Source organism: Gopherus evgoodei, chromosome 5 (genome assembly GCF_007399415.2).
Source record: "Gopherus evgoodei ecotype Sinaloan lineage chromosome 5, rGopEvg1_v1.p, whole genome shotgun sequence".
NCBI lineage: Eukaryota > Metazoa > Chordata > Testudines > Testudinidae > Gopherus > Gopherus evgoodei.
Genome location: NC_044326.1, coordinates 113,436,018 through 113,450,934, shown reverse-complemented (window position 1 = coordinate 113,450,934; position 14,917 = coordinate 113,436,018). Strand labels below are relative to the sequence as shown.

At 42.2% G+C, this 14,917-nt stretch overlaps 1 protein-coding gene across 1 annotated transcript in view; it reads left to right on the top strand.

The window, feature by feature from the left end:
- Positions 1-9,443, top strand: part of LEF1 (lymphoid enhancer binding factor 1) — a 97,955-nt gene extending 88,512 nt beyond the window's left edge. Inside the window, 1 exon segment of the mRNA XM_030564795.1 lies at positions 8,435-9,443. The gene's annotated coding sequence lies outside the window, so the exon portion shown is untranslated.
- Positions 9,444-14,917: the final 5,474 nt, after the last annotated feature.

Sequence of the window (14,917 nt, the reverse complement as noted above, 5' to 3'; positions counted from 1 at the left end):
TATCACATGAGAAATTAGGTCTTGTCTACCCTGGAAGCTCTCTGATGGCTGAAGAAATAGGGTAATGATGACATGTTTTGAGAGAGTGAAAACTGGGCCACTGAGCAGAAGCTATTTACAATGTTTTTGTTGAAACAGGTGTTAATATCAGGGAATAACATTTTGGAAATACCTGTAGGTATCTTTTGTTGAAGCTTCAAAGAATGTGTAAAAGCACATATGGACTTAACATACACAGCAGGTCTGCCAGAAAACCAAGGGGAGATCAGATTTGATAGTGACATTTCTAATGTGAAATATAAACAAGGAAAGTCTCCCCCCTTCAGGTGTTCACAGATTATGAAGAAACAAAAAAGACAAACTTTTTTTTTTTAATTATCCTTTTCAGGTAACATTTGGAGAATACAGTGCCACCTATTGGGAGAGATGAGGGATAGAACATTCTTCTACTTACCTTTTGGCATTTGTAGTAGATTCCAGAATAAACCTGTAAAGTTTTTGTGCCATGTCTCTATCTGTTACCTAGGGCATAGTGTGTGGTTTGTTTTTTGTTGATCTTTAAGGGACCATTGGCAGGTGAATCTAGGGTGAACATATACATTTTCTAAACTTTTTTTACAAATTTAAGGTCAAAGTGATTCCATGCATTTAAACTATTAAGTTGATTGGTATTTAAATCCCAACCTGCAATATTTGCAACCCACATACTCTACTGCAAGAGCTAGAAAGTGAAATCAGCCATACACAAATGAAACTGACTTGTCCCTTTTCATGTTCCAAATTTATGAAGTCCAAAAAGTAAGTAAATCAGTGTTAACTATATAGAATGAACATTTTAAATTAATAAAACAAAACCCTGTTTCAAAGGAAACTTCTGTGAGGCAGGAGGAGTTTTACAAGATCTTGAAATCCCATCCATAGAAAATATTTTGCTCTAATTTTGACCTTTTGGGAAAAGGGAGGGGAGTGGAAGGCTGCTGGTAGTCCATCTCCAGCCCTGCTCAGAATTGCATGGTTGAGTGAATTTAGCACCAACAGGCAACTGTAGTTCTGAGTAGAGCCTCGTGTTGAGGGTGAAAAATCTTAAAATAGTTTGTGAAAGAGAATGATTTCAAATCAGAATGAAACTTGAAAATTTCAACATTCTCCTTTACAAAAATAAAAAGTTGTATCAAAATATTTTGTTCTAAAATCATCCTGTTTTGACATTCAGAATTTTTTCCCCCCTGAAATAAATTTTTGGCAAAATCAAGCAAATCATGAAGCGTTTCAGTTTCAATGGAACTGCATATTCCAACAGAATATGGTTCCACTGATTCTCTGACCAGCTCTAGTCCTGAGTTCTATTTCTCCTCTACCACTGGCTGGCATTTTATAGTACTTTGCCCTTGGGAAACACTCTAACATTATGTAGTAAGTAAAACATGAAAACAACCATCTTCCACATAAGCAACCTGAGGCGCAGAGGTTTTGATTTGGCAGCATGACCTCTGCCAATTGTTAACTGAACCAGTCTCCTGAGCCTGATCTCGTAATTAAACAACTATCTATCTCTCAGTGCCCCTCACACAAGTCTATTTAATCAATCTTTGATCCTCCCCAGTTTCAAGTCTTCAACCATGAGCAAAAATCTGAAGGTGTACAGGGTTAAGACTTCCACAGCCATACGTATAGGTAGGGCCTTACCAAAGTCACAGTCCATTTTGATCGATTTCATGGCTTTAAAATTCCTCAGTTTCACATCTGAAAGCTCACAATGTTGTAACTGTAGGAGTTCTGACCAAAAAAAGGGTTGGGGGGGGTCGCAAGCTGTTGGGGAGGGGTCACGGGATTGCCACTCTCACTTCTGCGCGGCCTTCAGAGTTGAGCTCTCAGAAGCTGTGAAGATTTCTGAAGCCAGGGGAGGTTTCTGGAGGTGGGTCTGATCTCCCCTGTGCTGCTGCTGGGAGCACCCCAGTCGGGGGTTCCTAGCTGCTAGTCCTGGCCTGGATGGGGAAGGACAGGACTTCGTCTTCCCCCCCGCTGACGTAGATTCATCTGTGCTATTATGTGAGTGGCTCCATTTACTTTTTCTGAGTCTGCTTCCGCAGTGTAAAAATGAGGATAATGTGCTATGCACACAATGTTTATGAAGAGCTACAGAAAAGTTCACTTTATGAAATCTGCTCTCATTTAGGTGGAATTAGAACTCTGGACACCCTGATTCCCAGCATGTGACTTTTGGAAAGCACAGCCTCCCTCAATATATTCAAAGGTCAGAAGGTAGAATTTTAGTGCAAAAATAGCTCCAGGTTCCATCGTGGAAAAAATTGCATTCACTTGAAAGTTGATGAAAGCTTTATTTTGTTAAAACTGTTGTGATTTTTTTTTCTTGCCAATTTATCCCTTCATGAGTTGTTAGAATTGGAGACTAATGTGTATTGCTATTTGCCTTAAGTACTCCAGCATGAGAGCACAACAGAGAAGGTTTTGTTGTTTGTAGCAGTTGGTGGTTAGGGAATGATTGAGCCTTTGGATTCCATAGTGCTGGGATAGTGAGTTCTATGCATTGCTACTTCGTACTGGAAACTTTGGACTTGGGAAAGAAGGGGTTAATGGAGCTATGTAAAAACAGATGGCTGTAACAATTGAGAGATTTTTTGCTCCAATATAAAATTCTCTCTCTAACTTATTCATGAGCATAGGCTGAATTTTGAAGTTGGTTCTTCAAATCAGAGTTAAAAGTCAAACCAAAAATTGTACTTGCTATAGCTTAAATGTGATTTACAAGGGGGAAAAGTTTTTGCCATTTTTTGCTGCTGCTTTTTACTTGAAGAAATTTTTACTTGATATTCTTGATACTTAAAAAGTAAATCAAGTTTTCCCTGTTATTGCAAGAAACTTTCTTGGAACATGAGAACTGAAGGAAATCTTTGCACCTGACACTGTCAGGTGCTTGAGTTAGGTGTTGCATGTTAACAAAATCTGAAACTTTGACTAAATTCCCTTCTCTCAATTGTGCAGGTTTTACTTCCTTGATACTTGTGATGTATACTTTCTTCTATCAGACCAAATCTTACAGCAGGAATAGTGTAGACAAAAACTGAATTTCTAATGTAAAAAATTAAAGCAACCACCCCCCACCCTTGAAACATTTATTCCTTCAAATGTTTATTATACATCATAAAGAAGCAAAAAGGGCACAACCCATTTTTCCTCCCTTGCAGGTCACTTAATATACTGATTATTCTTCCCTCAGAGAAGCTGCTGGAGTCTTGGCTACCTCGAGGTAACCTGAAGGTTTTATTATAAACTACACAAAGTCCATTGTTTGTTTGAAATGGAAAGAATGTGTCCAGAGTTTCCAGTATAATCCCTTCAATCACTGTAACAGTGATAGTTTGAGGGTCATCTTCAGGCTCTCTAGAAGACCTTTAACAAAATCTGCTGCTGGTTCTACTCGACCAGTGGGAGCCCTAGCAAAGCCAGGGCTTTAGGTAGCCACTGGCACTGTAAGCCCTGTCATTAACCCCCGTTTTGGAGTAGGTTTGACTCATGTTATATAAAACACCAGCATAACACTAGTAATTCCACTGTAATCGCCAGCAATGGAGCTGAACTGGTGCTAGCATGGATGAAGACAAGGCCTCAATGTGACTGTGTGTTACTTAAACATCTCGCTTGATATTCTTTTTCTATTTACTTCTGTCTTTAATATTGTGAAACAGTAGCAAGAAGTTGAGCCTTTAGCAACAGTTCTGCAAATTCCAAAAGAAAATACATTTTTGGATTTCCAATTAGTTTTGCTCAGGACATTTGAATGACATGTCATTCAAAACACACTAATAAAAAGCAGGTTTTGTAATTGGGAACCCCCCCCCTTCCCTTCTTTCCACTGCCCCATCCCAGAGTGTGCTGGAAAAACCAGGCAAATGCAGCCCATTTTAAAGCACACTTGTTCTCAAATAGCCTTTTCCAGAGGGCTGTCCACCTCCTTTGTAAGGCTACTTACACATCCTGCTTCCACTAACTGATCCAAATTGGATGAATCTATGTAAGCTCCAGTATGTCATCCTCTCTAAACTTTGTTTAATCATGAAGATGAGTAACTTTATTTTGTAATGTCCTGTGAGATAAGGCTGATAAGGCCTCCAGGGGCTAGTGTTCATTCCATTTCATTGCAAAGAGTAGGGAGGAAAAGGGTGCAAAACTTTAGTCGCTCTTTTTTGGAAAACAAAAATCATTTTTTGTTTCACCCAACTAACTTCCAGTTGTGAGTTACAAGTCTGGGGTTGCTAGTTGCTGAAGTTCAGCTTTATCAAAATCTAAGAGCTTTTTATGTTTGATTGTATTTCCATTTAGGTTACTTAGTCCAAAGACAGAGAGGGGTTGTGTGTATTTTCTGCAGTCTGATGTACTATGCAAGTGGCAGGTTGTGGCTTAGGCTCAAGACTTCACATATGTAAAATGTGACTTGCAGCACTTTCTTTGAAGCCTAACCACAGCCAGGGAACTGTAATTGCAGTCTTTGATTGCGCCGACTTCACTTGTGGATTGGGCTTTGCTGGGGCATGCCTGGCTTGGCCAGACTTCAGCTGCAGCCCCCCAGTGAAGTCTCAGATGTGGGAAGTCTTCAGTCTCCTCAGCACATGCCTGTGGTTTCTTGAAAAGAATCCTGATTTGACCTGTTTTATATCTTTAAGGCAACACTATAGTAGTTCGGGGTTTTTTTAAAGGTACTGTTTGGTCTATCAACAGTAGAAGTTACTTTCAGTTTGTAGCCTTAAAAAATAGGCAGCTGGGAAAAACTGTATCTTAGCCCTCATTTTCAGGATAACTACTGTGTAATTTTCTGTAGTATTACCCTGGAAACAATAACTTTAGGCGTCCTTTTTAACACTGCTTTGTACAATTGGAATCCATGTAAGCAGCCTCCTTTTACTGGTGGAAAAAGGAGTGAGGAGAGGAAGGGAGAGGTTATGAAAATGAGCCAGAAATTGCTACAGTTGTACTTTGACTCAAAGTAGTAAAGGTCCCAGTTTAAAAACTGAAGGCCAGAGCAAGGCCGTCGTCGTTATTTTAACCTTCTGACTTCAAAGACAGCTTGGTGGGAAGGGAAGGGGGAGGAGGTAGGGAATCATCTCAACAGAAGAGCATTTCATTTCCTTCACTGAAGTAGACATTGGTGGCTGCTAATGGGGAGTAGTTCTAAATCACAGCACTTGTATCAGACTGCTGTGAACTACTGGCCTGGCGCCTCACGGCCATTCCTCAACAGGAAGCTGAATGTTTTCATGTAAGACTGAGAGGAAAACCTTCCCAGGAAGAGAAACCTGGACCAAACCTTTGAAAATCTGGGATGAAAAGGCACAAAGTAAATATAAATCTGCAGGGTGCTCTTACCAGTGTTCCTCTGCTGTTTGCTTGGCCTCTCTCTCGTGCTCCTTGGAAAGGTAGAGCCCTTCATAACTCTTTGATCCCCATATGATATGGAGCAATGTGCTACTTTAAAAAAAAATGCAGGAAACTGAAGAGGCTTTTTTTAGTTGGGGCTTGGGATGGTTTTCCAAGGAAATAGGAACTGAATTAGTCAATACAGACCATGTCTGTTGAAACAGCTGTTTCTTTGCAATGAGCATTTGACTTTGCTCTTTAAGGGCACAGCAGCTTTACTTGCTGTTTTTGTGACTACCAAGCACAGCACCAAGTGAAAATTTCCCTTATTCAGTTAAGTAGGGAGGAGGGTGAGACAGAATGGATTTTGCAGCAGGATTTGCATTTTCATTCTAGTGCAGTTCTGAAGCAGCCTTGTTTATTCAGTGTTAAGTCCTCCCTTACTTTTTCTCTTCCACCAAAATAATGGTTTTTAGTGGACTCTTCTGATAATTCAACTTACTAGTTGGGATTTAGGACCTGATCCTGCACCTACTAAAGAAATGTCTTGATTTCAGCATGTGTTTGGATTTGGTCCCTAGAGAGCTTTAGCTTGGTGCTTGCTCAATTAAAGTATAAGTCAACAGCTGTCTGTACAGTGCATCTTGACTATTGGTTAAACACCTTCTATAATGAGACTTCAGTTTAAACTGCTGACAGGAATGTACTTTACATTTTCAAGTCTGGCACACTGGATAAATATTTGCACTGTAAAGTTAGCAGGCTTTAGTTACAGCTCTGATGACATGATAGAGCCACTCAGCAATATGATTCTCTGCTTTGACATAATTTAATAAATTAACCCTGTAACCCATTTGTTTGGAAAGGGTTTATCATCTTGTGGCTTACCTGATCCAAGGTGCTATACTATCTCATTTGTTAAATCACTATCACCTTTTCTTTAGTGTTTGTCATTCTTTTTTCTCCTTTGCTCCTCCCTGCCCCCCACAAAGACTGGAGAGGTGTTAACTGCTTACACTAAACAATAGGTTCCACCTTGACTGTAGTTTCCCAGGCCCTGTAGAGCAGCTCCGTAAGCACCAAAAGCTTTTCTCTCTCCTCTCCATCAGAGGTTGGACTAAAGATATTACCTCATTTATCCCAGACAGCTGAGAAAATCTTTGGATTATCTATGAAGTCTGTTGAAATCTGAGAGAATTTCCAGTAAATTTAAAAGCTCTTCTAATGGGAAAGTTTAAGTGAATGGCAGTTGAACTGTAACCCTTCAGGTACTGCACATGTAGATGGTGATGGCATAACAGTCGCACTCAGCTCACCCTTGAAGTTTGATCTTTATGCTGAAAATACCTGATTCACCATCTAGTACTGTGGCATGACTCACTAGACAAGCATTGGGAAGTGTTTTTATAATCCTGCTGTCTGGGTCAGGAGGGCATGGGTGACTGTTGAATCAATTACACAGGTCTCTGTTTCAGAGGGGTACCTGTGTTAGTCTTTATAGGTGTCTGTATTACCTAAACCTGGCTAACAATCAGGATTGTTTATCTCTGGAGGGGACATGAACAGTACTTAAGGTTTGCACTGTTGACCTTTTGCATGCCATAATATTAGCCATTCCTAAGATCCTTACAAACTCTGTCCTCAGATATCTGAGCCCTGTGGTCTCTGACCGCAGTCTCTGAATGACCTAGAAGCCATACCCTAGCTCAGTGTTTCCCAAACTTGGGATGCTGCTTGTGAAGGGAAAGCCTCCGGTGGGCTGGGCTGATTTGTTTACCTGCTGGGTCCGCAGGTTCAGCCGCTTGCGGGTCCTACTGGCCGCGGTTTGCTGCTCCAGGCCAAAGGGAGTTGCTGGAAGTAGCAGCCAGTACATCCCTTGGCCTGTGCCATTTCCAGCAGCTTCCAGTGGCCAGTAGGAGCTGCAATCAGCTGGACCTGTGGATAGGGCAAGTAAACAAACCGGCCTGGCCTGTTAGCGGCTTTCCCTACACAAGCGGTGTCCCAAGTTTGGGAAACACTGCCCTAGCTGGCTGATAGGGCCTGTTCTCGCTGTTTGACACCATGGCATGGGTTCAGAGGACCCTGCTAAGCAGCCTCCCATTTAGCCTTCCCCATAGTTGCTTAAAAAAAGACCATTTGTTTCAAAGGCACTCTGCGCTGGTAATTGAACGATACAACTTTTGTCCTTCAGAGATGTTAAATCCCCCTCCCTGGAAAGACAAAAGTTTTGCCGCAGCAGGTGCCAGTGTGAACAGTGCATTGTCAGCAGGAGCGCTCTCCTGCCGGCTTGTTGGGGGTTGATGCTTTTAGTCAGCAGGAGAGCCACCAAACAGCTGCTATACTGCATGACTTTTAGCAGCACTGCTGTAGTGACACGGCCATGTCCCTAAAAGCTGTGTAGTGTAGACACAGCCTTAGTAGAGCAGGGCATAAGGCACCAACCAAGCTGCACCTCTAATTCCTATTATTGTTGTAATGAGGGGTGAGGATGTCTAATCCTCTAACAGACTTCTAGGTCAATTGTTGCAAAGAACTAAAGCCCCCTCCCCTACCCAGGAATTATTTCTCTAAAGCTAGGTCTACACTGGCACTTGTGTCATTAGAGTGTGAAAACACCCACCGCAGCTCCTCCCGAACGACAAGTTTTGATGTAAAGCGTGGACAGCACTTTGACGACAGGAGCCACGCTCCCATGGCCAAAGCTACCACACCTTGTTGGAGGTAGTTTTATTTTGTCATGTGACATTGCTTAACACTTTTTTGACTTTCACATTCTAGAGCTATGGGCACCTTAAATGTTAATGCAAAATAATCTGGTGACTATATTAAAACAAGAGCCCTGAACATTCCAGCTGGCTTCCACTATGAGCCAAAGCACTGCTAGAACTCCAGTTATTCCCAAATCAGTCCCCTGATACAGTTGGTCCATGAGATTACTGTGAGCATCATAGGCATTCCCAGAGGAAGCCTGGTTAAGGTGTATTTGTTCAGAGGGCTCCTTGGACAGTGCTTAAAGCAAATTGGTTTTGGTTGATACTTTTTTCCCCTCCTTCCTCTGTAGGTGGGAAAAGAAATGCTTTCTCAACATGCAAAACAAAGGCAGCACCACCAGGACCCCTTCTGGAAATGGAAGCTTGTTAAAACCCCAGGTGTCCTTCATCTGCACAGACCACTCCCAGGGTCTTTCTAGGAGGTCGAATTCACCATGATGTCACTGCTAAAGACACTGAACCATAAAGACAATCACTGTCAAAACTCTTCACTACCACAGGACCCCAACCCTGATTATAAAAAGGAGCAAATGAGCATTTCAGAACTCCCAGGTCAGCAGAACATCTTCACCTTGCACTCCTAAGTCTCTCTCTCCTGTCTCCATATTGAATCGGCAACAGCTAGGTCAGCTGTCTCTGCCTGCTTCAGCCAACTGAATAACGTAGACTAATAGCTACTCATATAGCACATGGAAGAATGGAATTCATTTGGTTGAGGAAGACGCTCAAACATTTTTATTTAATGGTGCAAAAGGATCAATTGTTTTTAGCTTTAAGAAACTTGAATGCTTTTATATTTTAACTTTTAGTTTCTAACGTCATTGGTGTATATTTTACTAGTTGTGAGCTTTGAAATAAGCTTCAAGTATCTGATTTTTTTTATCTTTTTTTCTGCTGGAGGAGAAAAAACCTGTTTGGAAAGTGTGGCTTTTTGTTAAACTATTTGTAACAAATAGTGGCCTCTCAGTCTATGTAATAGATTGTCCTAGAGAACTAAATGTAACACCACAATCAGCTGGTCAGTAGACATGTCACTCCTGTTTCATTTACACTTTGTAAATTCAACTGCAGTGAGTTCTTCTCACCCCTTTCCTTTCTCCTTGTAAAAACAAAACAAGCCCAGCACTTGAATTTACTTCACTTGTTGTGTATTTGTATCTGTTTGTTAGCCTGTTAGTGGGATTTTATGCCAGTTACTGAAATGAGCATCGATGTACCCATTTTTTAACAGTAAGGCACAGCCTTTGCCAAAAATACTGTCAACTGAATTTTGTTGTCATTCCAGTTTGAGTTAATGTGCTGAGCATTTGTTTTTTAAATAAAAGCTTTGTAATAAAACATTACTTGTCCAGTTAAGAGTAATTTAGCATGAGCTATCTAATTTAAACGGATTGTTCTAGCTGTTATGGATTCTAGTCCTAAGGATTTGATCAAGGTGAATAGGGTGGGGCTTATACTACTGCTTATTACAATATTAGGACTTCTGCTGGGAAGCAGTTAGAGTTGCTACTACCAACATACCTGACCCAACTTCTTTGTGTTTGCTTTGGCGGTTTAAGCCATTGAACAGTACTACAACTGCTGTACACTACAGACCAACCTTCCCTTTGCTCTGTTACATGCTTTTGCAGATCTTCCCTAAACATTTGCACATGATAGCTGTTAGGGAAAAAATATTCAATTATACCCATCAACACACACACACTATTCGCTCTCTCTCCAAGGAAACCTATCACCTTCTGAAGCATGTGTGATACTAAAGAAACTATCACTTGGTACAATCACTCTCTTAATAAACCCCCAATTCTTGAGCAAACTAGCTGAAGTGGAGCCTGTGACAAGCTTCTAACTCCACATTGATACTGCTCATTCCTAGAGTAGTTTGTGCAAGAATAAGCAGAGAAAACATGAAGATGGAATCTTCATCATAGCAGCCAAATCTCACTGGTCAGTGCACTCAAATCCACTTTATTGGTATGTGCAGTTGAGCAAGTTTCTCCTGTACTTGTAGATGTTTACTAAATCAATTCTGCTGACTTACAGTGACAATTAAGCAGAAAAGGGGGATTTTAGTTGGTGTTAATTCACCATATACATGTGCCAGCTATTTATTGTAGACCAACCTTCACAAAAGCAGGTTTACAACCTTCTTCCCATAGTTACAGCAAGCGGCTCTCTGCTGAGTTAAGGCCCCCAGTGGGAGGTTAGGTTACCAGTGACAAACGTTTTGCATTCTTTTGAATGGTGTGTCTACTGGAAGCATTTGTCCACTTATGGAAAACCACCCTAGAAGTGGTTGCTGGCAGAAGTGTGGGACCAGAATAGCTCAGGCTGTTACTATTTTGTTGGTGCGTTTCTCTTCTGCTTAGTATCAGAACAGAAAAGGAAAAATCCTATGGTCTGGAACAGCCAACACGAGAGTCAGGATATGTGCAGTTACTTATGGCTTGACCCACAAAGGGACTTAGGTGCCTAAATCCAACATTTAGGTACAACTGAGATCTTCAAAATCTGCTTATCTGCCACCTAACCTTGAAGGCATGCTCAGAAGTCACACAAGGCCCAGTGGGATTCTTATACTAGGCATTCTCTTGCTTATCTAGCCTAATCCAAGGGGCATGCTCAGAGAGCATGAGTAACCCATCCACAAGAGAGCCAGAGGTGATCTGAGCAGGAAGACAGTATACTGTGTGTATATCTGCAGCAGAAAAACGAAAAGCCTGGTGCTCAGTGCACTCACCATGATTATGGGAGAGCCAAGTTCAAGTCAGGCAGAGCAGGGATTTGGAAAAATGTCTTCCACATTCCAGGTGAGTGATCTAACCACTGGACTATGACTCCCACTCTATTGCCAAATCTCTCTCTCATTTTTCTCAGGAAAGGACTGACCTGGCATAGGTGTGTAACTCCAGAAGAGAGTTCACAGCTGTGAATCCTGAGCACAGCCAGGTGTTCCTTTCAGCCCAAAAGTTAGACACTCAACTATCTTTGAGAGGTGGGACCTAAATGCTCCTCTGCCTCTCTTAGGAAACACTTCACTCATTTTGCTGACTTCTGAGAATCTCTCTTAGGCCCCTAATTCTTCCCACACAAAGCATGGGGATCCTGCATGTCTGACTGGGCAGTAGGGCCCTCAGCATTGTAACACCCAAGTCCCTTTGTGGATTTAGCCCTTAGTGCCTGCTAAGCGGCTGCCCTGTACTTAAAAAGCCTCTGCCCAACCTGCACAATCCGAACCAAGGCTGAAAACCAAACCTAACTTCCTGCTTCATTTTATTATAAACATCACCACATGCAGAATACATGAGTTAATACTAGAAGTGCCAGTTCAGGTAGTTAAGTTACTTATACATCAGGAGCGCCTACAGGCCACAGGTATAAGTAAATAGGGCTCCACTCCTGACTATCTCATAGAACTGGAAGGGACCCTGAAAGGTCATTGAGTCCAGCCCCCTGCCTTCACTAGCAGGACCAAGTACTGATTTTTGCCCCAGATCCCAAGTGGTCCCCTCAAGGACTGAACTCACAATCCTGGGTTTAGCAGGCCAATGCTCAAACCACAGGCAGTCTTTGTCCTTTGCCCCAAAGTGCTTGCACTATAATTTAAAACAAAATGCAAAAAGTAACAAACACTAGAAACTAACACAAAGGGGTAGGAATAGGAAAAAACCCCACACATAACTATAACATAAGCACAGAGCTGCTCTACACAAACACAACTGGCTGGTGAATTAATAGCAGCAATCCCATTGTTCTGCACTGGTTCACCGCCAGGCCCTTATGCAGATTTCCTGACCCAGATCACACAGTTACTTCCATGTGCATCAACAGGAATGTATGGTGTATATGCAGTCTCTTGCAGTACAATATAAGATATAATTCCCCAACATCTTTACAGGGACACTTTCTAACATGCTACCAGCAAATGGCTTTTTCCAGTCCTGAGAATGGCAAAAGCATATTATGTTGTTTGACAATTATGGGCTGATATTTTTTTTAGCTGAGGGTTTTAAATATTTGAAATCATCAGGAATACATCAAAATGAACACTTCTTTGAACAGCATTTGTCTAAATGAAACAAAAAAAATCCTAGCTCCTTGATACTCGAAGTATCCAAGAGAGTAGGAAGACTGCACTTAACAGATGGTAATTTCATTTTAGTTCTCTTGCAAGAATTGGAATAATTCATCAAGTAAGTCATCCTTCAAAGAGCAACAGCACGAGTAGTACAGAGATTTCTAACTGGTCACCCCTTTATTTTTTAAAGGAGTGGTGGAATCTCACCACGTGAAAGCTACTACTGCTACAACACACATCCTAAAAGGAGGGAACACAGGTAAAAAGGCTTTGTCTTAGACAAGTTGTTCTCACCCCTTTCCACAACAACACTCCCCAGAGTCCCCTCTCCCTAGCTGGGATCTAGCAATACGGGAAAGGCAGAGTAGTTGCAACCCCACACTGACAGTTTTCATGATACGGGAAATTTTCTTAAAGCTTCTGGAGGCAGGCAATTACCTGAGAATCTGAGCATTCATTTAAAAAAAGAGAAAGTTTCTAGCCTGATGGTTGTAAAGAAAAGCTTGAAATGTGACAGAGTGCATACTAAAGGCTCAGAAATCAGGTTAAAAAACCCCCCAAAACTCATGATTTTCAAGCCAACATCATCATTTTTCAAGGCCTGACTCATGGTTGTTGAATGCCTGCAGCACTGAGTCCCTGACACAGGGTTGTGCCTCACAGGTTAAGAACCTGCCATAACAACTGCGAAGCTCCATTTCTGTCACAATTCACTGACATTTTAGAAAACAAAAAGCTGGTTTAAAATGACTTTTGCTCCAAAACCATTTGCAACCAAAACGCTTTGTGGGAGAGTCAGAAAGGTGATCAGTCTAAGGGATGAAAGGGTTACCTTTTTCAAGTAGCTTCATTTGGCTGCGCAATCACTCTTTGGCATACAAAACACAGCAGAGATTCTGAAGCTGCGGTCAGTGGAGAGCTGCTAGGTCATATGGTGACGAATTCTCATTTCCAGCTGCCAAAAGCGAATCTATAAACAGCTACAATACATGTAATTGTTTTTGTAATATTGTTTTTTCATCTAAACCATTGCTACAGCTGCCGGAGATGTTCTGTGATTGCCAATGGAAAAAGGTGGTGCACAAGACAATCTGTTCTCAAAAGTCCTCCACACCATTTAAAAAACAGCTACATATAGGCTCATCCTAGAGTCAATTAAATAACGCTATCTAGCTGCTATCCTCACTATCTAGGGAGGAAAATATCTACCACAGTGCGATGGGCTGTACACTCCACACTGGCCCTGCAAGAGCTGAATGTGCCAAGTGGCCTTAATCAGCCAATTAGGCTGCACTCTGGGAGAATTAAGCCTGGGTGGAAAGCTCTAACTAGGGGAAGCTCACCTGTGTAGGAGCAGACAGGGCTTATAGAATGACAGCAAACTGGGGGGAGATAAGTCTGCAGTCATTCCCTAGGAGGAAGGGGGTGTAGAGAGACCAATAGCTCCTGGTTACTCCCTGGAAGGAGGGAGTTGAGAAGCTGGCAAACCCAGAGGAGTTGGGAGGGCTGAGAGGCTCAGGGAAAGGCAGCAAGGCACAGGAGGGAACCCACCTTGGCTACTATTTAGAGCATGAGTCAGCAACCTTTCAGAAGTGGGGTGCCTAGTCTTCATTTATTCACTCTAATTTAAGGTTTTGCATGCCAGTCATACTTTTTAGAAGGTCTCTTTCTATAATATATAAATAAACAATTGTTGTATATAAAGTAAATAAGGTTTTTTAAATGTCTAAGAAGCTTCATTTAAAATTAAATTAAAACTCAGAGCCCCCTGGACCGGTGGCCAGGACCTGGCCAGTGTGAGTGCTACTGAAAATCACGTGCCACAGGTTGCCTACCCCTGATTTAGAGGGTCCCTCAGCCAGAACCCAGAGTAGAGGGCAGGTTCAGGTTTCCCTATCAGCCACTGAGGGACTGGCACCTGGGGCAGCAAATGGGAGCACTGCCTGAAACTGTTGGTGAGCAGGGACTTCGATGCACATCCCTGGAAGGGGAAACCACATACTGACCTGGCCCAAGGGCTGAGTCACAAAGAGGACTCTGCACTTCCTGGAGTAAGAGAAGGGCAGAGAATAACTATTAGAAGGGGTGTCTCCCTGGCAGAGCTAATCCCCAGAATTGCCAGGAGGTGCCATCCTGCAAAGAGTAGTAGAGTAGTAGCTCCCATCACATACAGTAATATGCTGGAGAATCAGACTGACATCTGTAAGTACAAACATAACCAAAATATGCTTGCATTATCTACTGGGCAACTGTAATTATGAAGCCAAAAAGGGACATTAGGAGGAATATCCTTTGGTGCTGATACAACATAGCGAGTGTTTCCTCTACCAACAGGCAGCCAGACTTACGACCTTTGCACAAGGCTTGAGCCTTCTTAGCATCCCTGTCATACTCACTGCCATGGCTTGCATCTTACACCTCCCTCCCAGTACAAAGCATTCCGACTAAGACAGCCCCATTAAGATTCTGGTTAAAACTGCATTTGTGAAGTAGGCCATGTTCCTGTGCTCTCCTCAGTCAGCAGCTAGGATGACCATAGATGGAGCACGTTTGGCAACCAAATGACCCAGATGCTAAGTTCTGAGCCATCTTTCCAGCTGCAGTATCTGAGCTTGCATCTGACTCCTCTGTTGACTGTCAAGCTGTCCCCCAGATGTGTGCCAAGCACACATCCCAAAGCTTTGAGGGAAATGCA